Source organism: Ornithodoros turicata, chromosome 4 (assembly GCF_037126465.1).
Source record: "Ornithodoros turicata isolate Travis chromosome 4, ASM3712646v1, whole genome shotgun sequence".
Classification (NCBI taxonomy): Eukaryota; Metazoa; Arthropoda; class Arachnida; order Ixodida; family Argasidae; genus Ornithodoros; species Ornithodoros turicata.
Window position 1 is genome coordinate 52,418,497 of NC_088204.1, and position 21,321 is coordinate 52,439,817.

Genomic DNA, 21,321 nt, shown 5'->3' on the forward strand with positions numbered 1-21,321 from the left:
TTTAGTTCAGAGAGTAACCGCGAGGGGGACAGGTGTGTGACTTTATTCAGGAGGAACAAAGCGTCATTATTCATCGCTACAATGAAATGCTACAATCGCCTCTTTTCTATGGTGCTCTTCTGCAATAGTTCCCTATGCAATCATTATAGTAGAATAAAGGAAATAATCTTGGGATAGTGATTCAATAAATAACAGGTCCCATGTCTAGAGCGTACGCGTCCTTGAGCCACGCACCTGCATGATGATGTCATACCACGAGACCATTGTTTCAGGTTGACCTTGTCTAGAGGAGCATTAGTGGAAAAAAGCAGGGTAGCCCTGAAACAATAGGATGACGTCACGACCAATGAGAACGGCCTGCAGGGGGCGCAAGGATTCACTTCTCTCTTGGACACTGACGGGTCTGGACACGCAAATTCTGCTCCTGGCGTTGACCGTCAGTGGAAGAGCGTAGCTTCGGTGAGGTTCTGTCTGCCTCTGATGGGGTGCTGATGTGTGGTTCGTCACTGGTGAATGGTGTTCGACGATGCAGGTGAATTTTGTGACGAGCGGATTTACAATGAGGGAATGCTGTGAACGGGAAAAATGATGGTGAGTGTCTTTTTCACTCTGTTCAAGTGTTTCTTTGTTTTCCTCTGTTGCCCAGCAGTCGTACAATTTGTCCTGACGTGTTCTGACATGCCCCGATATGCATGCTTTCCTGTGTTGACGTTTTGTATTTGTTTTTCTTTTTTGACAAGGAACATTGTTGTCTTGACGATAGTGCTGCCCTGAGTTCTGCGCTCCTGTTTACCCGCACTCTGTGTTGATTTGTTGAGTACCTAGTCCACTTATTTGCCGTTGATGGAGTTACGTGTTAGGATATTTTGTTCTTTTGCAAGTCTCATTTAGTAAGACTTTGGAATTCCTACGATCAGCTTTCATGCATGGTGCTCTTCTGCAATAGTTTCCTATTCAATCGTTATAGAACAATAAAGGAAATAATCTTGGGATAGTGATTCAATAAATAATATGTCCCCTGTCTAGAGCGTACACGTCCTTGAGCCACGCAGCTGCATAATGACGTCATACTGTGGCTTCATTGTAGATTGACCGAAGGAGCATTAGTGGAAAAAAAACAGGGTAGCCCTAAGACAATAGGATGAAGTCAGGACCAATGAGAACGGCCAGCAGGGGGCGCACGAATGCTCTTCTCTCTTAGCCTCACCACCAATGAGAATGGCCAGCAGGGGGCGCAGGAATGCTCTTCACTCTTAGCCTCTCGGAGGTGGTCGCCCCAGAGGGCGCTAGGAGCGCGTATGCGTAGCGGCCGCGGAGCGGCGCCCCAGTCAGTTTCTCTCCGGCTGTCGCGGAAAGCAGATGTGCGCTCCCCGCGCTCGCTCAGTTTCTGGCTGGCTGTCACGGAGAGCAGTCGCATCGGTCTGCACTCCTACTGTGGTGAGGTGATTTGTTGTGTAACTAATGCTTTCGCCAACTTTGTTCCCGCTTTGTTTGCGATTTTCGTGCCCGTGCAAGTCGGGTGCTGGTTGCTGTTGTCCGGGCATTCCCGCCATTTTCTATCATCTTCTGCCTTGGGACCGGGAGTAGCGCTGGCGTGATTCTTAATAATTTTGTTGTGAGATTAGTTGAGAAAGTAACCGCTAGGGGGTGCAGCTGTGGGGCTTTATACAGGAGAAAAAAAAACATTACGAGTCAGTTTCTGCCTGCCTCTCGGATGGAGCAGTCGCATGGTTCTGCGTTCCTGTTCTGGTGGGCTCATTTGTTGTGTAACTAATTGTTTTTTCTTGTTAGCTATTGATGGTTTGCATACTCTTGCTTTCCCAGCCTCTGTATTACAAGTGTTTTTCTCCTTGCATGCCCAGAGCTGTCCTAACTTGCCCAGACATGCCATGATGACGTCACAGCTGACGTCACAGGATGTCCGGAACTTGTGGTCATAGCTGCAATGCTTTGCAACCTGCCTCTGTGCTCCGTCGCGCAGCGACGGTTTCCGGGCCGCTTTCTTCAAGATGGCGTCGTTGATCTTCAACTAAACTCCTTCTCTCCACTCTCTCTCTATCTATTTTTTTATTTTTTATGACCACGTCTATCCGGAAACGCACAGGGTGGTCTGGACACTAGTTAGACGCTCCCCAATTAGTGTGATGACTCATTGGATGATGCTGATTAATGTGGGGGGTCCCAATTAGCTCTAATTGCTAATTAATGGCGTCCAGAAGCCTTGTAGCGTTTCCGGATAAACGTGGTCAGTACTTACTACTTAGGGCGAGTTGAATGGACTGAGCTAGTTGACCGCAAAGGCTATATCTGGTCTTGTGCTCTGCACAAGATACTTAAGGCTTCCAATGAGGCTCTGGTCGGGAACGTCCGGCCACTCTTCCACCTTCTCTTGTTTCTTGACGGTATCTTCTTGGCGAGTTTCCATGGGCGTCTTAATAGGCCAGCATTCGTCCAAGTGATATCGATGCAGTATCTCGTCAACATACTTCTTCTGGCTGATACTAATTGTCTTCTCGTTTTGGTTTCAATTGACCTCGATGCCGATGACTTTGGTAGGATCTCCCAGGTCTCTCAAACTCACTTTCTGGTTCATAATGCCCTTTCCAGCACTTTGTCGCTTTTTGCGAGAAGTAATATGTCGTCGACATGGACTCCAAGTATTACCTTGTCTTGAGCTTTTTCTTGTACATAGACGCACCTATCTGTTTCCAATCGTCGGTAAGTTGTCGTCAGTATTTTAGCCAGTGTGCGATACGATGCTTGACCTGTTTGTTTCAGTCCATATATGGACTTAAGTAGGAGGCAGACTTCCCGTTGGGCTTCTGTTGGATCCGTGCCTGGGGGTTGTTCCACGTAGACCTCCTCCTCCAGTTCACCGTGGAGGTACGGTGTCTTGAAGGGACTCTGACGAGAAGTTGTGGGAGCGATTTCGTACTTGCAGTTGATAAAGCACCCAATAAGGACTCTCCATGCGAAAATTCACGCATTAAAACTCCACGGTTTCCCTAAACTCGAATTTTAAACATTCGACTTCATCCGAGTGCAGCACGCCTACCGTCAAACCGAGAAAACATACGTTTATATAGAATATACACCGCGGCCCACCATCAAGATGACGTCAACACGAGCGCCACTGCCAACACCCATAATTGGCTCAAACGCATCACGTGGTCACGCAATACCTGTCAATTTCCTTCATGAAATCGCATTTATATGTTAATGTTTTTGTTACAGAGCCTCAAAAAGAAAAATATACCCTACATTTATCACCTGGGTCATTCCACGCCAAATGATCCAAAGGTCCTGCTCGACCCCCCGCACTTCTGGACCAAAAAATTATCATAGGAACCCTATGGTATTATTAGACATTTCCCAAAGTTTTATTTGGGAATATTGAGCCCCTGTGATTTTACGCGGGGTCAAAGTTTTCGGTAATCACGATAACCATAGTATGCGTGAAATAATCGGGCTGGTGCATCGCTCGCGTTACACGCATAATTATGGTGCTGAAACAGACGTCTGGGTTCGGAAAATGTGCTGAAGCAGAAATTTTTGGGAAATTTCAACTTTTAGTGCCCTAGAACTCCCCGACTATCGGCGCTTTTTCTTGCGACTTTGCGTTTTTTTTAAATATACTTTACATAACAGCGGGAATTCTTGAAAACTTTGTGGCCGTTCACGAGGGCCCATTCTACAAGCCTGCTGGTTTTCAAAGCCGTCACTGCAGTAGTTTTTGCCACAACCTGGCTTAAACCTGGCGATTTTCGCAAGTTTCGAGTTTGACGTATTTACGGCCAATTTTGAAAAGGAAGCGGTCGTCATAGAACAGTCATTTGGTATACATTTGGTAAAGGAAACCCTCAGCCAAAATATCTGAAAAAACTAAAGAGGTACTTTTTGATAAGCGCGAGAAATTTTTTTTTTAGCTGAACGTACTACGCGGAGGCGCACGCACTCTCTGGTGGAGGGAGAGCGTTGGTGAGCATTGCGGGCCAGGCGCGCTGAAGCGCGACAGCTCAGATACGCCGCTGCTTGTCGCACGATGCCAAAAACAATAATTTGGACTTGTGGGCACCGGTCTAGTGCATGCACAACCTACTGCCAATGTCGCGAGAGGTAAGGAAACTGCCTCCACCAGTATAGCAACGCGAGTGGATACTTTGCATTACAAACCCGACCGAAACGTATAGCCGCGTAAAAGCACTTTTACTTACACCTTCCTCTTATCGTTTTCGTACGAGTTGTACAAAAACAAAACGTCTGTAACACAAAGAATGGTTGTGCTCAGCACACTAGCACAGTGAAGGCGCTCAAGATTATGTCGAGTAGTTGATGCAGTAGAAGGCGGCTCCGCGCTTCTAGCAGGTTTTTGAACACCCGGAATACCCGATGCTGTTGGGAATGTATGTTGTCTTCATGGTGATTTCAGTGCGACTAACGGGTTCGAAGCAGCGATACCTCCTTGTTTCAGGCACGGCCCTTGCGCTGTCGTAGCGGTTCTTCAACGCCCCTTGCTGCCGCACTACCTGCTCCTCCAGCACCCAGATCGATGTAATGGCGTCGAGGTTTGCCTTTGCCCAGCTGTACAGACCCACGGATCTCAGTATGTGACCTTCTAAGGGCCTCTGAATGCTGGCTTTAGCAGCAAGCCTCTTCAGAGTCCCAGCTCCATCGCACGGCCCTTTCCCACGTGAGGTCGCATAGAAGTGCCATGATGCACTTATGCTGAAATCCGAGTAGTGGTGACAGAAGTTGATGATACATTTTTTGTTTTTGTATTGCGAACCTGCGCCGTCCGTGAAGTAGTGAAGTTTATTGACATGGGGATAGTCTGCTCTTATTCTGCGTGTGAGCTCTGTCTGAAAGGTACAGACCACGGTATTATCGTGCCGGAAGCAATCTGATATCACAACGAATGTACGGTGACGCAAGTTCATATCACCGGGGAAGCGGTTGTAAAATACCATCGAATGAATGGTGGCCTGTCCTTCATCCCAATAGAAAGATTGCGGAGTGTACTGTACGATAAAGCAGTAGTTTTCGGCAAAATCTATTAGGATGACACCTTCTTCAGGAGGGAGTGAATCTTTAGATTCCGAAGGAACTCTGATTGTTGCTTTGCCGCGCAGCGGTGGTATTTCAGTGACTCCAATTTATGCGTCAAGTGGTCGACAAAGTTGTCCCGACAGGGACTTTTCTGTCAGCCACAGAGCATTAAAGCGTATTACACGTATGTTCACGTGTCGTTGGGATTTGCATCCCAGAGAGGAGATCTGTATCTCCTCTAGAACCGCTATCTCCAAAAGGTTCCCATCTCACTATATCTTTGCCTTTTACAAGCGCAGTAAACTGGCGGCATATGCAAAGGTGACTAACGTGTACAGCCTGTGGCATGCTGCCACCTGCACCGCAGGCTACTGTCTCCAAAACCAGGCAACTGTCAATGGAGGACCAGGATAACAACCCTTTTCCACTGATAAATTTTCAACTTTGTAGACTACGTATATGATGCACGCAACTCTGGGACGTCATCTTGGGTTCCTTGCGCGTACTGGAGTACTGAGCAGGATCATTTATTTTTGTTGCAGACGTTTTGCTCTTGTACAACACGTATGAAAATGATAAGAGGAAGGTGTAAGTAAAAGTGCTTTCATGAGGCTATATGTTTCGGCCGGGTTTGTAATGCAAAGTATCGACTCGCGTTGCTATACTGGTGGAGGCAGTTTCCTTACCTGTCGCGACATTGGCAGTAGGTTGTGCATGCACTAGACCGGTGCCCACAAGTCAAAATTATCGTTTTCGGCATCGTGCGACAAGCAGCGGCGTATCTGAGCTGTCGCGTTGCAGCGCGCCTGGCCCGCCATGCTCACCAACGCTGTCCCTCCACCGGAGAGTGCTTGCGCCTCCGCGTAGTATGTTCAGGGAAAAAAAATATTTTCTCGCGCTTATCAAAAAGTACCTCTTTAGTTTTTTATATGTTTTGGCCGAGGGTTTCCTTTACGTAATGCATACCAAATGACTGTTCTATGACGACCGCTTCCTTTTCAAAATTGGCCGTAAAAACGTCAAACTTCGCGAAAATCGCCACGTTTAAGGTGTGCCATGGCAAAAACTACTGTATTGACGGCTTTGAAAACCAGCTGGCTTGTAGAATGGGTCCTCGTGAACGGCCACAAAGTTTTCAAGGATTCCAGCTCTTAGGTAAAGTATATCTAAAAACTCGCAAAGTCACAAGAAAAAGCGCCGATAGCCGGGGCGTTTTAGGGCACTCAGAGTTGATATTTCCCAAAAATTTCTCCTTCAACACATTTTTCGAACCCAGTTGTCTGTTTCAGCACCATAATTATGCCCATAACGCGAGCGATGCACCCGCCCGATTATTTCAAGCACACTATGGTTTTCGTGGCTCTCGTGCTTACCGAAAACTTTGACCCCGCGTAAAATGACAGGGGCTCAATATTCACCAGAAAAACTTTGGGAAATGTCTATTAATACGATAGGGTATCCACGATAATTTTTTGGTCGAGAAGTACGCGGGGTCGAGCAGGACCTTTGGATCATTTGGTGTGGAATGACCCACCTGCAATAGGTCCTACGATTTTCTTTTCAATCTGTGCACGGCGTTCCATATGCTTCCGTATCCGGTCAGCTGTAATGGATGCCGTATGACAACGAGCTTGCGAACTGCGAACTTGTGTGACTCCCGGCTCATCCTGCTTTTTCCGGGTCATTGGGTTTGGTGTTGAAGTTGTTAGCCATATTCTGAACGTTTCACCTATGAATGCGGTGTACTGTTCTTGATCTGCTGCGAAGCAACGAACCGCAACGGCAGTCACTCGCCTCAGCGAAATTCTGTCTGCTGCATCTCAAAGGAGCATCGGGACCTCATGATACCGTCACCTAAACCTTCATCTAAAGAAACCAAGTGTGCTCTCGTGTGGTCCTGACGGAAAAGTAGTTTCAGAAGGTTAGCACATTTATTTTTGAGTTCCAAGTCTACGCACTGAAAACCATGCAAGTGCAGCCGATCATTCTCGTAGCTGTTGTGTAACGCGTATGCTTTCTTATGCATCCCACAGAACCCTCCGCTTTTTCAGCCCAGTTATCTTTGTGTGATCCTTCTGATGGCTTCTTACTAGGCTATGCCGCTCTGAAGCATTGAGATGACGAAGCGTCGTGGTGGCTGCACCTCTGCTTACGGAAGATTCCACACTGTGCTTACTTGGCTTTATATCGAGTCTGACAAATCCGACAGACTTGGACTGCCTTTTTCAAGAAAGTTTGAAATGTAAGTATGTGTATATTGGTTTCACACATCCACCACATATTGAGTGTGTGTATCTTTGTACTTTATATGCTACAGCATATTAGCGTACGTTATTATACAACACCGGCGTGGCAAACTCGACATCAGTCACACAATGCCAACAATTGTTTCTGCCTTTCAACTGCTTATTTTTATCGTATCATGTTTTTGTTTATATCTCAATTTACCAACCAACCAAGTATAATATTTAGTATAAGTCTGATTTTTAACTAGTCAGTTTTACCATGGCTTCGGCGTTCTATAGCCTGAGTTGCTTATGCGCCGTTAAATTGAATCATCATCATCATCTTCTTCTTCTTCAACTGCCATTATTCAATTCAAGTACCTGGTCTCAGTTGGATACAATGATATGGCGAGATATATTTCTTGATTTCATTCTGGGATTGCTCATTTCAGAAGAATAGTCTCTGTGAAGTTTGTTTTCGGAAACATTAAGAGGACTAAAACCAAACACTTTTCTTTCAGAGCATCCCTTACACACCTGCATTTCAATTCCAATCCGCATTACAAGAATGAATTTGAATGTGAAAGAGCAGGAACGAAGATGCGTTAAACTGTGTGAGATGTGCTTGGTATGTGTCTGAGTGGAGGACATAGGTCTCAAGCTAATTCCTGTCTTCAGTGGAGGTGACAGCTATGTTCCTGCTATCTACTAACCAGCACCACTTTTTAGGGTTCCCTGTAAACTAATGTAGCACATCATATACTAGCACATTGTCAACCATGTTGAGTCTATCAATTTCTTTTTTAAAATTCTAGCATGGTTTTAGAAAAGAGTATTCAGGCAAAACTAACGTAGTGGAATTTGTTCGCAGCATTTTTGAACTGTCTTGATTTCTGGGTTCACGTAGATGCAGTATTTTTCTTATTTTGTAAGGGTTTTTGACACTGCGCTTTATGCTCGCGTGTTGGCCAAACTAGCCCAATTAAAATTTGATCCTGCTACCATTAACTGGATATGCAGTTTCTCAACTAACCGCAACCGTGGCAAGAACTCGTGAAGAGAACCTATCATTCGCCACCGTGCAGCAATGTTATGTTATGTTACAATCGCTTCACATTTTAATCTAGTCAAAAGCAAGACTTTTTGGTGATTGGTCTTGTATGATTACATGCCCCTCTATTATGTAACGCCACACTGGGTTCTTCAACTTACGAGAGAGAAATAAATATATTGCTAAGTAAATTGTTTACAAGGCTCGTTATTCCATTTCATCACACTACCGCAAGCAATTGATAGAGTAGTGGCCCAGGGTATGAAGCTCACCACTAATCATCATTCAAACAAAGTTCATAATGTAAAATCCTTTACTGGCTTAACACAACAATTAAGAACAAAGAGAGTAAACGTTTCATTGCCAATCCAGGTGGCATCATCCCTACAACAGAGAACAATCAAAAACAACATCAAAGGAGTCAAATCGGTGGTGCGCATGCTTTCACCCAACGTGTTTCATACGCCATTTGGAGGGCACTGTGCCCATCAGGCATTTTGACTGTGCATATCAAGTTGAGTGCATGGAATGTGATGCAACCTACATTGGCGAGATAGGCAAAAGACGTGGGACAAGACTAAAAGAGCAGACAAGGGGCATTGCCAGGGCTACTAATGCTTAGCTTTACTAACCGGGACCGATTTAGTCTACCATTGCTGGCCCAAGGGACATATACTTAATTTTGATGGTGCAGTAACCTTTGCACATGACTAGCGATGGGGCCGTGAAAGTTCTTAGAGTCCTGCTTTATCAGGCGTGAAGCTTCAGCCTGTAATACAAACCCTGGCCCCCTATCGGATGCGTATGATACCCTCTTAGATAGGCTGATGTGCTCGTTTTTGGCCTCTGTTGTACTGATGATGCCACCTGGATAGGCGGCAAAACGGCTCTGTTTTTAATCGTTGTGTTGAGCGGTGTTTGCAGTAAAGGACGTTACAGTATGAGGTTGTCACTCGCCTTTTGGAATATATTTTCAAATAAAGTCGTTGTTTTACAAAGCTCAATAAATTGCAGAAATCATTCTTATTGCCTGTTGTTTAGGGGACACCATTCCTGCAGTCACATGAAGCACTGGCCGCCGTCATCGCCTCTCCGTGGTGATGGTGATTTCCGTGGAGGAGGTGGTGTCTCTCTACACACTGAAGGGCCAATTTAAAAAATAAAGGGAATTTCATTCATGTTCTTGCAGACATGGCACAACGTATGCACGAGGTAGCTCCATTTCAGAAGCCTGAGAGCACTTATCATGAGGACATTTCAATGCTTAATTCCAAATTTTGCGTCTTACAGTCACTTCCCGCCACCATCAAGAAGGTTTATCCGTTATCAACACCCTCCCCTTAAAAAAATGAAAATAAACAAAGAAACATGCGGAAGTGCATATTTTCAGAATATCTATAGGTGGCAGCAGAGTCACGTTCAACATAAAAAGTGACTGGTAAACCAACACCTCCTAGATAGCGTCGGGCCGCGTATTTCGAAACCCTGACCGATACAGAAGAGCGGCGGCGGCGGCAGCAGAAAACCCCGAAAACCCGATGCGTTTGCTGTACGGACGCCGACGGTGGCTATTTGTAAATTGTACGCATCGCCCCCAGGGCAGGGCGGAGGGTGGTGAAATGTACTGGAGAACAAGGTTAGGTTGGAACACGCACGTAATTTTGAAGTTAATAACATAACAGTATATAACATAACATAACATAACATAAACATAATAGTATATAATTAGTTATATTATTAATATTAGTTTAACAATAATAGTATAATAATAAACAACAAATATAACAGAGCATGTGTGGGCTTGATCATTTCACTCAACAAAATGGTTGCTGTGGCTGCAAGACATGAGCTTTATTAAACACAATTGTGTTACAACATTGTGTTTCTTCATCTGTCTTTCAGATAGTATAGCAAAGACAAGTGCTATCTGGTCTTAGAAGCAGGAAGCATGACCATAACAAACAAACAATAATGTATTTTTATGTATTTGTCCTTTCTATGTGTTCCAGCCTCAGAACATTAGTCCTCTCATGTTCAACAGTTGCCACTTGTGTCGATACCGTCGTATGAATGTGTGTATGAGTGAGCAAAAATGTAAGAGTGAAAGAAGGATGAGTGAGAGAGAGAGTAGTTAATGTGTCCCTTCAGATGACGCACCCTTGGAAGTCGCTGGGGAGGTGTGTTAGCTTAGCTCAATTGGTAGAGCCCTGGACCGGTAATCCAGAAGATGTGGGTTCGAGTCCTACAGCTCACTAGCCTTTTCAGTTACTTCCATCAATAATGTGGTTGCATGACAATAACTTGACCTACAATCACTGATAGAACAGCATAAATGCAGGCAAGCTGGTGGACAAACTGCATGGCAAACAACCCTGAGCAATGGGCAAATGTTGAAGACAACACGAAAAGACTGCATCCTGTCATGTTGTTTTCAGAGTACGTTTTTTGCGGGTTTCAAAAAATGGTGCAGTACAAAAGCAATTGCCAAAGTTCATCAAGCATCACATTGCTCTGCCCTGAAGGCATAAATAAACAAATCAGAAGGAAGCAGCATAACGAAGCAAAACGAATGGACTGGCCCTGCATGCAACTTTTTCATATGGGCATAATTGCAAGACGTTGTGTAGAACACCAAATTACAGTAGACTCATTAATTCAAACCCCTGATCATTACATATTTTTGTTCAAATTGTCATAAATTACTCCAAATATATGATGCAGCTCACATTTTTTAGCCTTTCCTCTAAAGAAGCACTATTACGAGTGGGGACACAGGAAAGCAGGCATAAGAACTGCAGAGATATTCAAAAGAAGCATGTCGATGGTTACTAGCTTAACACGTCAGTCCTCAAAACTAAATGTCTGATGTCAGCTAAAGCCCAAGCAGTAAGGGTGCCTTCTTTAGGAGACAGGCATCTGGAGGTGAGCATTATGTTCAAAGGGGGGTGTCTCAAGAGGTGGCGTCAGCAACATGCGGAAGCCATCTTCTGCCAGTAGGAGGGTTTCACAAGGGAATGAAAAATGTTGATTAGGCAAAAATGCCGTTCAGTTAATAAGCTTTTCAATACACTGAAAACTGTGAGCTAAACATGGAGGTGACATGAAGTATGCAAAAGTATGAATTATCGTAGCTCGAGGTAATGAGAGAACACCTACATTAAAATGTAGCAGGTACCAGACAAGTTTTTGTCGGTTGTTTGAGGTCTATCTTATTAACTGCCGTGAACTTGCCCGGGCTATGCTTGTATGGCATTAGCACCATACATCATAAAACGCAATATATTTACCCTTTCTTGTGCAACGATGGCCCGCTTAATGACACGTCCTGAAGCTCACTAACACAACTTTTACCTGATAGCCATACACATGTCAGTACTGTACATGTTCATCGCATTGCCCTTGGTGGTTTGTTTTTCTTTTTGTTTGCCTTTCTTTGCTGGGAATAGCAACCCGCCATGGCGCAAGCTAACCTTTCCCTCCTATTTTTTTTACATAATAAAGATACCTCCCCCCCCCCCGGTGACCTTTTACGACTAACCAATAGATATTTTTGTGTTGTTGAGGCTGTGTGTTCTTCTAGTTTCCCCCTACAATCTGAACGTTATAGCAGTGAGTGGGACCAGAATTCATCAAAACCATGCTCTTAAGCACAGAAAAATCAACACTTTTCAAAAAAAAATCTCATCGATTTAAAGCTTTCTGGCAGGTGTTTACACAGCCTATAGGAAAACCAAAAAGTTGTAACTCTAGCGATATGGTGCTACCATAATTGATATGTTGTTTGTGCACAGCAAACTGAAATATTAAAAGGCCATTATTAGCGGCAAAACATGGGGAATACAGTTGTAATGTTTTTGTATTACACGGAATTACGGACTTCACTGATGCCGTCCAACTGCAACGACATGCATGAAGCCCAAGCAAGTAATTTATCCTGCAACATGTGGGGGTTTCGTGGAAACGACATTGCTGTGTGACATTGCAAGTATTACTCTAGTGACATGAATAAATAATCCCTTTTGTTTGCTTGTAATGAAAAAAAGAGGAGAAATTGAACTTGTCTCCAGACTTGTTCTGCTGCTCCTAACATAAATTCTCATCCCCCCCACTCCCTAAAAATACAGCTCATGTGCTCTGCTCGCAAGTTTGCTATTCACTATGCACATGGTCGCTGTTCAGAAGTCCACTAGGCATACGTTCACTAGCAGTCCACTATTCACAATTATCCCAGGATCATGCACAGAGAATCCTAAAAGGTTGTATCCATCCCACAGCTCTGAACACAAGTGCCTCCAAGGCAGCATCCCTAGTGTTCGGTGCCCAAAGTCCCAACACCTTCACTATATTGAAGACACTGCTGTCTAGTCGAGCCCTTTTTGTTTCATAACCTGGCAGTGCATGTTACTGTTTTACAGAGCTGCAGTGCCTTTGCATTTGTGAGCAACATGTTGTACTTAAAGCTTAATTTATGTGCATACATACGTACAGCATGTGATGGTGTGGGTATGATCAAGATTGGGTCAAGTGGGTGCAAACACTGGCACTGTATTTTTTTTAGTTAACCCACTCCCTTACCCTGATCAGTAAACATATGAACCTAGACACCTTCCCATTCCCATCCTGGTTTGATAAGTTAACGAGTTTCTAAGTTTGCTAGATACCCCCTTGTAGAAACCATTGTATGACAACTTTCCTAAATAATAAAAACAAGAGCAATGTGTCATGTGTTAGTTGCCAAAACAGAGGGCTCCCAGTAATACCCAGCCAGCAGTGGCCCCAGCCAAACATGAAAAGCAAGTTGTAAGCATCTCATGACCATGTCGAATACATCTTGTCACTATTCCTAACCAAATTCACTTAGACATGTTTTTCTGGAGCTACAATTCTAGTTATGACTGGTAATGGTCAATGGTTGTCTCCAATGAACAATTCCGTGGTGAATCTGGTATGTGAATGAGGTATTGCATAAACAGGTGACGGGTGAAACTGATGATCTTTCGTCCTGAAGTGATAACCACTTTTGTCTCTTTGTCCATTACCATCACAGTCATGAGCAGAGATGAGAGTTGACCATGAGACACAGAGACTATCATAGCCATGGGATACAGAGTAAAAAATGAAATCAGATAATATAATTTACACCACAAATGGCGATTTCAATATTCCTCATAGAACGTCCAATTGCTAAGTCACAAAATTACCAAAGTAATATCTTGTTGAGCTGCGTAGTAATGAACTAATCTAAAACAAGTAACGTAACTAATACTTGCGTTCAGTTTGTGCAGTTCAAATGAGAAAACAAACATTTCAGGAATAAATGTGTGATAAAATTGGTCAGTCCTGGTTGGGTGATATCAAGTGAGACACAAGTAGCTATACCTAAATGTTCCAACTCGAAGCATCCCTTCTCTCTCCAGAAAACAAACAATGTGAATGCCATTCCTCATCATAAGATGACCAATGCAGTGATACTGACTTCATTATTCTTTTTGCTTTTACTGGTAGCTTTTGTAGAAGTATGCTTTTCATTCATTTTAGTCTTGCTATTTTGGTGCACTTGCCTCTTTAGGTATGCATGTGTATATTATGCATAATGTTTTCTCAAGTTCAGGCCACAGTTCCCTGTTAGCAGTCAGAAACACTGAATAAAGGACAAAATATAGCAATATAAAAACCTGTGTACATTCTTTGTCATGCTGTGTACATTTATCCACAACATTTAGTAATGAAAGGCAAGTGTAGTCGACTTTTTGCCAACATGTAACCACAAAAGTAAGCTGTATCAACACTATGGTCATAAAAGCTTGTAAATATTGGTACAGAAAGATATGTGAAGTGCACTGAAATGCACCATAAATACAGCCTGATTACGTGTTATACCCGATTTCACCTCAGAGTCTGAAGGGTTCGTGTTAAACCAAGTATCGCCCTGAATTCAATCACGTTTCAATCATGAACTAAACTGGGTGCACATTATTTGGATTTGACGCTCAAGACCACTACATACAACTTTCTCTGCGAGAGAAAAAAAGACAAAAGGAATATAACCTGAAAACGTCAGAGTGACTCTAGTCGGAACCACACACACAGTCTTTGTGCACGCATTACGCACAGACTTCAGTACGGCGCCTTTGCTTTTGCAGATTCACTTCAAACTTCTCTACACGCCGCAGGGACCCATTTTCAGTTTCTGTCCCACTTTTACATTCGAACATTTTCAACTTCCATGCCGTGTATTAATGGCAACGACCACCCAAATAGCAGCACAACATCGCTCTCATACACTGAAAACACCGACTCTCTGCGGACTCACGCTTTCAAACACAAGGAGCATAAATGTTGGAAGAACTTGCGCGTTACTTAACGCGTAATCTCAAGGCACGTCAACCAGCAAGCCAAATCTCTCTGTTTCTTTTCGCTCAACTCATCTGTCCCAACCCAACACCACAAAACGTAACACCGCCTAGAGCTGCCATTATGCGCCAACGCGATGCATCGGCATCGGGTTTTCAGGGTTTTCTGCCGCCGCCGCCGCCGCTCTTCTGTATCGGTCAGGGTTTCGAAATACGCCGTCGGGCCAGCGCGCTTACGTCACCTATGTTGGCCTTTCCTGCTTTGCGACCTGCTTCAAGATTTCTTCTCGTTCGCTCTTTCATTTACTTCATAGTAGTATCTATTCATATATCTATTCTGTATATATCTATGTATTATTCATAGTAGTATACTATCCACAATAGGATCAGCGGGCCTTCTCCTTATCTTGGAGGTGTTGGGTAAACTCTGCTCAAATAAGTCCGAGAAACCGAGAAAAAGGAAGAAAGGTGCAATCGCATACTGTGGTGGTAAGATGGTAGGGACCAACGGACATCATATCAAAGTTTCCTTTCATCGCACCAAGAGTAAAGTCGCGCAAACGTCCGTGATTTTTCCCGCAGATAATCACCATTCTTCTAGAATTTTTACGGACGTCTGATTCGCTTTATTGTGAAATGGGGTGAACATGATAGAAAATTTTAGGAAACCCTCCATAACGTGACTTGCCAGTGGATACGATTCTGAGTCTTACATAACTGTAAATTGGCACCGACAAGCATGATAACCTTACAAACGGTCTGCTAAAATTGCTTTTATGCGCTTGCTATTGATAACCTGAAGTAAGAGACTTCGCAACTAGCAAGCAACGACAGTTATCACAGTTCCATATGAATACACTTTGTAATATGCGAGAAGCGGTAAAGAAAAACACGGATGCAAGTACAAGTTTTCTCAACCGTCGGAAACACTGTAATGCTTAATCCGCAGTCTCCGTGCGACGTGCATGACTTGACATGACAGTTTGATTAAAATGCATGGGAAGCCTTGTGAGTGCGAACGAGAGCACATTGTTAAGGATGAACAAAAAAAATTTAAAAACAGAAACAAGAATTTCGACCCCAAGCGCCTCTCTGTTGTAACGATGGCGGTTAAACATGCTCTGTCTGCTGTTGTTCTGCCTTGGAATTCTGCGAAGGGCGGGGGGATATACGTTCAGTTCGGAAAGGTCAGCCTGACCGAAGGTCGGCTTGCTATTCCTAAAACAAAAATGTAGCACATAGATGAAACAAGACCGAATATAAGATAAGGAGGGTGGGGTGAAATGTAGATGACATGAAAGGTCAACTCCCCAGTAAACCAACAATGACCTGTGGACGTCCCCAGAACGTTCAGCTCCGGACAATAGAAACGTCCTTCGGACATCCTTTATCATCTCTCGGACGTCTTTGGGACTACCTGTAAACTGTCAAAGTCACATCCCAGGATCTCCTGAAAACGTCCTTATAACGCTCCGAACTACATTTCACGGACCTGAAATGGATCTTTCTCCCATACTGTGTTTTCTTTCATGTCGTGCCCCGAATGCTGGTAAAATGACAGAGATACAGGCATCTGGTGGACAGACTTGCTGAAATGTTAAACAAGCCTGAGCAATGGGTAAACATTGGAGACTATACAAGACAGCTGTCCTGTGCAGTCTTCAGTGTTCACCACCTGCTCAGGCATGTTTATCATAGATTGTCCAGTAGCTTGCCTGTACGTCAGTTCATCGGTTTGTCCTACTCAACTCTGTTTGCACATCAGTGCCTATCTGCAGCACAGGCAAGCAACATAACATAACAAGACTTCAAAAGTTCTTTATTTTATGCTGCACAATACGAAAACACTTTCACTCTTTGTATTGTACTTAAAAATGTTTCACTTTGACTTGACTTAGTCACACACAGGCTACTTCAAAATCTTCCTCTTGTGCGACGGCCATAATCCACACAAAGAACACGTTGAGTACTGGCTACGTTTCACGGAACAGCACTGCATATGTGAGGCCGAGCCAAGGGGTTCACCATACTGAAATGCCAACAGCTATAATACCCTCGGCTAGAACTAGCCAGATCCGCATGCTCACCTATCGAAGTCACAACTGACTTTACTGAACTTTGCTTTGCAACTTTGCTTACTGAAAAAACTTAAGCACTGGCAAAATGGCGTTCATTATGACAGCCGCATAACTGGAAGGAAAGGACTCGACTTGCCATAAAATTCGGCGGTGCAGTGAGAGTGGCGCAAGTGACCTTTCTCCGCATCTGTAAAACATGGCAACTTTCAGATCATTTCTCATAACACTCCTGTGTATGCTAGTTAATCGGGCATAAATGATGAGTCAATGATAGAAAAAGTGCAAGCCGACTGTACTACGACACCTGTACCCGAATGTATTGTTATCACCGAAAAGAAGAAATTCACACCAGTGGCAATGCTGCTTTACGTGAAGATAATTTGGTCTTACCAACAGTCGGCAGCCCAGTTCATCTCGAAGCTGTAACACAGGACAGAAACGACGAGTGATAAGAACTTACCGTTTTTTCACTCGTCGTCCTTGTCTTGTGTTGCTGCTTTGAGATGAGCCGTCAGCACCAACTACCCACATTGCCACTTTAGTATCTGCAATCCTGTTTCGTGCAAAAAGTACAGTTTATATTTATATCAGACTGATAGCCCGTAAAAAGTGCTGCTGCTCCTACCTCATTCTGAAGGACACCTCGTGGCAGATGAGACTGGATCCATTCTTGCCTCATCCGAGGACAAAATTACATAAACGTGGTGCATATTGAAGCGATAAACTGGGAATTCAGTTTCAGTGAGAAAACCTGTACAAAAACTTTTCGCAAAAGTACACGTAAATGTTTTCCTGCAACAATCATATGCCACATACCTCACTTCAGTAGCTGACCCTTGTTCTGCATGATTCATAAGCATCCTGCAAGTCTCCTCCATTTGTATGACAAACTGCAAGCTACAAGACAATTCATAATAAAGCAAATTCAGGCACTAGCAGGCTACACAAAGTTCAAATAAATAATAGTAACCCCATGGGAGAGAAGCCTGAGCAGGAGGGCGTGGAGATTACCCAACAGGTAGCCTGCACTTACGATATTTTAGACAACAGTAATAGCGGGGAGTAGAACCGAGATAAATATGTACATAAATATCGAATCACTACTACTTACCAGCGTAATTGCAGTCCTGCGCATCGCTTGTAGTTTCTTCCGACTGAGCTGGTGCAGAAGTTGTAACACAAGCAGTTGTATATAATGCAGTGCCTGACGACTGAGATTCTAAATATTCACGTTTTTGCCCGTTTTGAAGAGTTGAAAGACGAAAACTGCGAACCGACGAGCCTGACGACCAACAGCAACGACATTTCAAAACACGTACTGATGCAGATGGTGCTCGGTCTTGCTCCTCGTGTCGACGACGAGGCCATTAAAGTTTCGGTTTCAAACTCAAGTGAAAATTGTGCAAAGTTCGATTCCGGTACTCTGCGCGAATGTTTCTGGTATATGGACCCAACAAACAGTTGGAAACCACTTGGCAATCAAGTGGAAGCACTTTGCTCTGAACCAGAGACGGTTTACTCCACTTCAAACCACTTTGGCATACAAATGGAACCACTTCGGAATCCAGTTCAGATTTTCACCTGGGGGAGATCACCCACCGTAACCACCATTGTGATCTTTAAGGTTGTTTCATATAATTTTACTGTGCGTCTTTCAATACGTTTTCACCGTCTTTGTGCGACCTGACAGGGCTGTAGCGCCATGTACAACATCGAACACATATATGTGGCGTCACCAGAACTCTCTGAATTCAAAGCAGTAGTAGTAAGCACTGATTTTAGTAAGCGGGGTTTGTGCTGGCCACCGTTTCATGCTTGCACTATCTTCGCAGCAGTTGGCAGGCGGGTAGTTTCACAGTCAAAATACTTCCCTCATCTCAGCGCAAGGCATTTCAACATTATTAATTGATTTCACGGATTGTGGAACTACAGCCCGTATACTAAGTAATCACGCCCGAGCTGGAGAAAGACAAGCTTCGTGAGATTGATTACCAAAGTTTTAGCGTGATTCTATTTTCAACAAGCCCAAGCACTATACAGGGTGCTTATTTTGATGCTTTGCAGAATTTTTATAAAAAAAAGCTATGAGGGCAGCACAGATGTCATTTTTGCAGTCAAATTATAGGACCAGACGGACATCCTCTCGAAGAATGTATAAAACTACAAGTTGACTAATTACATAAAATTCATTAATTAACTCTTTAATTAGGGGATTCTGGGCAAAAGCGCGATAGCAGAATGAGAGACTATGCTTGTTAAAAGCCATTCCGCGTCTAGCAATTCCTGAAACACGCACGTGCGTTAAAATACCCATCCCTGAATTTTGACACGAAACCGCAGTGACTGGGAACGCAGGGAGCACAGCGCTCATTTCATGTCGGGGGCCACGTGATTTGGAGCGACGGAGATGATTGGAGTTGGCCGATATGCTGGCTAGATAAACCGCTTTCCGGCCCTGAGAAGCCTTCGTCGGCGTAGATGATGCGCTCTGAGGCCCGGTTCTTCGTTTTTACTCATTTGCATACCAAAATCCAGCGATGAATATTTCACGGCACGCGCTCTTTTCTTGATTTTTAAAAGATGGAATGGCTTTGAACGAGGACTGACTCCTATTCTGCTATCTCGCTTTTGTCAAATACCCTAATTAAAGAGTTAATTAATGAATTGTATGTATTTACTCATCCTGTACTGACATACTCTCTTCCAGATTATGTCCGCATGGCCGTATAACTCAATTGCAAAAACGGCATCTGTGCTGCTCTCATAGCCTTTCAAAAAATGCTGTAAAGGATAAAAATGAAGGCCCTGTATTTTTGTTAGATCAACAAGCAGATCATTGCAAACTTCGGACACAGAAACAATGGACAAAAAGCCGGCGATATTACCACGTAAATAGGGACATCTGGTCACTTGACCTATATAGGTGCACTTTATCAGAGTACGAGACTTTTGTGTAGTGAAGCATGAAATATGTGTGTTTCTACATTCCCAAAGTAATTCGCTCTCATTCAATTCAGGTAAGCTTGGGTCATGCATTGCAATGTTGGTTTCGTGAACAGGTGATATGAACAATGATATGAGGAACAGATTTCGTGAAATATTGGTTGTTTGATGTGTTACCTGCAATGTGCGCTTCAATAATGATCTCATACTTTTTTGTTCGATGCTCAAAATCACCATGGACCTGCCTTTCCAACATACTGTTCAAAACTGTGTTATGTACTATGAAGCTGCAATAGTTTCAGCACAAAAATATGCATGCATTTCAATTTAAGTTTGACATCCAGGTAGGACGTTGTCAGGAAGTCCCAGTGACATACTGCTCGGACATCCCGCTGGATAAAATTAGGACATTTTTAAAGATATCTTAAAGACATTTTTAGGACATCCATGAGGGACCAGGACCACAGGATCATGCGAGGATGTCCTTAGGACGTCGGTGGTTTGCTGGGTCATAATTTGTTCATGAGGGGACCTTCTATAACGATGTAGTAGGTTCGGATGCAATGAAAAGTGGTCTTCCTTTCACATACTAGTCGGGTTATGTTGTAGTACGTAATAATAGGCCATCCAAGTTGAAAGTTGTGATGCTCTTGGCTTGGCGTAACCTAAAACTCTCTTCATAAAAAAGAAGAAAGGCACGACCCTCAGATCGAACCAGGGAACATGAAAGCTAGAATCGACATCAGCATCACTGAACCACCAGCCCAGAATATTGTCATCGTGGGAGAGCAAGACGCAACCGCCTTGGAACGCACTCAGCAGCCGTTACTTCTTTCGAATGAATCTTCACAATTCGTGAAAACAAGTTGAACGCCAGAACATCAGTTCTTTAATTGAACGCGCAATTCCAGATTTGTAGAGCACAACCCTGAGAAGTCTAGCCAGCTAGAATCGAAACTGTAGTACTTTTCTGTGCCTTTGAAGAATATTCGAAAATGCACTATCGTCGAGCGTTCGGCGAGTTCGGCGGCGGCTTTTTCCTGTCGTTCTCTCACAGTGAACCTTTGACAACACTAACATCACGCTGTTCCTCAAAACATGGGGCACCCCCGCTTCCTAAGCGGTAACCGCGTACGACGAATTCTCGACGGAAAACCGGCCACGGTCACCGTTTTTCCGGTGAGCCGACGCGAGCAATGGGAACTGCACCGATTTCTCGACGACAGCGGTGGACAGAAAAATCCGGCGAAGAGCGGAAGCGGCCGCTCGACGGCAGCCAATAGGACAGCTCCACGCGCTGTCATTCCACGAGCGGACGTGGCGGGCATTTCGGCTGCCTGTATGACCCACCTGGGAACTGGGAAGCATGCTGTCGCCCGCCCGCTGCTGTATAAGGGCGCGTTTCTAGCGCTTGCTTCCTGAATATGCTTTGACCGTAAGAACTTCTTCTGCGTGCCACTATCACTTTTCCATGTGTAGCAAAATATTTATCAGTTAATTTGAAGTCAAAATTTAACACGGACTAACGAAACGCCCGCTAGGGCGCCACCGTCCGCCGCAGTGGAAATCTGTGCATGCGGATCGTCCCGCTGTTTTTCCGTCGAGTTACCGTGCCGGTGGGAAAG

At 44.1% G+C, this 21,321-nt stretch overlaps 1 long non-coding RNA gene across 1 annotated transcript; it reads right to left on the reverse strand.

Moving 5' to 3' along the window:
• Nucleotides 1-16,756: 16,756 nt before the first annotated feature.
• Nucleotides 16,757-18,029, reverse strand: LOC135393170 (uncharacterized). The gene is made up of 3 exons (XR_010422506.1): nt 17,865-18,029; nt 17,379-17,650; nt 16,757-16,940 (listed from the first exon to the last, which is right to left on the reverse strand). It is a non-coding gene; the product is annotated as an uncharacterized LOC135393170 (long non-coding RNA).
• Nucleotides 18,030-21,321: the final 3,292 nt, after the last annotated feature.